The sequence below is a fragment of the Penaeus monodon genome, chromosome 23 (assembly GCF_015228065.2).
Source record: "Penaeus monodon isolate SGIC_2016 chromosome 23, NSTDA_Pmon_1, whole genome shotgun sequence".
NCBI lineage: Eukaryota > Metazoa > Arthropoda > Malacostraca > Decapoda > Penaeidae > Penaeus > Penaeus monodon.
In genome coordinates, this window is record NC_051408.1 from 37,195,435 (window position 1) to 37,197,443 (window position 2,009).

The 2,009-nt window shown below is 39.2% G+C and overlaps 1 pseudogene; it reads left to right on the forward strand.

The window, feature by feature from the left end:
• The window catches only part of LOC119588231, a 24,377-nt pseudogene that overhangs the window by 11,042 nt on the left and 11,326 nt on the right, over positions 1 to 2,009 (forward strand).

Here is a 2,009-nt window from a genome sequence, read left to right on the forward strand (position 1 = left end):
ACTTGCATTTATAAGTTTTCGACTCAAGACACAGAGTCAAAAGCAACTGAGTTCAAAGTTTTGTTGAGCTAATGAGTACAATTTTGTTACTCAGTACAGGGAAACGCGGACTTCACAATCAACAGGAAACGCTAACACCCAGTCTCCACGCTCAGTTTCCGTTCTTGCTAGATAAATGCATTGGAGATCCAAGTTAACAGGTATGGGGTATTATTGTAAGGTCGGAACATAACGACTGGGGAAAATTCCTGCTACACAGTACTTTATGCTGTCGTTGTTGTTCATTTTCTAGTTCCTTTGATATAGATTTTATATGTGTTTTGTAGTATACGGCATAAGTTAGGGTGAGAGATTCTGGTACCTTGGTTTTTTATTTTACTTCAGCAACCCCTAGCTTATAAAAATGTTACATTAGGTTGTTTATAATGTCTTCATGACAAGAATTAACATTTAAAATTTCTAGTTGGTAAAGTGTAACAATGTTATGAAATTTTGGTTACATATTACACGGTAAATAACCCGAAATGTAATACTGATAGGATGTTCGCGGGAATAGAAAGTAATACGTTTAACGGAAACGTGAGACAACAATAGAAATTTTGTTTAATGTTGCGCACAAACATACCTTATTATTTCCACTCTCATGCTAACATCCACTCGCGCCACATTACCTTGTCTCCGGCTGTCCGTCTGCCTTGTGTCACACAAAAAACAAGAAGAGTTTAAATGGAGGTTAAATAGATGGGCCATGTGTGTGTGGCCTGGAGCATTTAGTTTATCAGCCGAGTAGTGTTAGGCGGCTAGCGTTGTAAGGAAGTAAAGACCACGGAGTATCTAGTGTACTTGTTTTTTGATCATCCCAAAGAGAGCCTTCGGTTGTTATGTCGTGGTACTCGTATAATTTTTCATCGAGATGGAGGTCTTGCCCCCAGCTGCTTTGCACCCTAATTAAGAACTCATTTCATCTTGAAGGCATCTTGGTAGGGATGCTGCCTTCACGTCCCCGTCAAGCTGTCAACAAGTTCGTTCCCATACCCCGACCAAGAAATTTGATGGTGAATAGTAGACGTTTTCACTGACCATGGTATGATGCAAACTGCTCATGACTACCAACAATGAGCTCGTGCATAATTTATCATGGAGGTATGGTCCACGGTTGCCCCGCACACGCAGTACTGTAGATAAAAGATCAGTGTGTATACAAAAGAACTCCCCGTAACAACCTTATTTTTTCAGTGTAGAGAAGGGTTTTTTTTTAGGTCAACTTCCCGACAAATATTAAACACCTGACTATTTGTGTTAGGGAATATACAGTATAAACAGGACGGGTTATACCCCTGTTAGGCTATCTAAAGAGACCTTGGGTTGGAATAAATGAGGGAAGGTTAGCTGGGTTCAGGCAACTAACGGGCGACTAAGCATGGACGCATTCTATAATAATTCTTGTAGAAAAAGCTTGTATGATGGGGTGTCCCCCACTGGGCTGCAACGACATTGTGTTCATAAGTGAAACGGTGGTTATAGCAGCTTGGCGAGAATTTTCCCATTATTCAAGGACCGGTAGTGCATCTACACCATATTGTTTGTTTACGATCCGAAAGATATTCAGATATTCGTAATATGAATTTATATCATAAAAAATATGGTGAATATATGAAAGATGCACATTTAATTTCTTATTTATTTTGCAGACTGACAATTTTTTCAAGTGTAATGCGTAAGCACATTGACGAATCAAGTCATTTCATGTGAATTCCATTCCCGTATTCTTTTTCCTACAACTTTTCCAATTACCGGCAGTCATTTCCCGCTGATTGTACATTTCTTGCAAGTTTATTCATAATAATTGCATAGTAAGTGCATAGTAATTTCGCAATATACTACTTTGATAAAAATACCTTTCTTTCTTTAAGTGAACCTCGTCACCATCCAGTGACTCGCACTTTCGTAGTACTGATGGAACAGCGCTCGGGAAACCTTCGTATCGTGAGAAGTGTGGTGTGATAAAG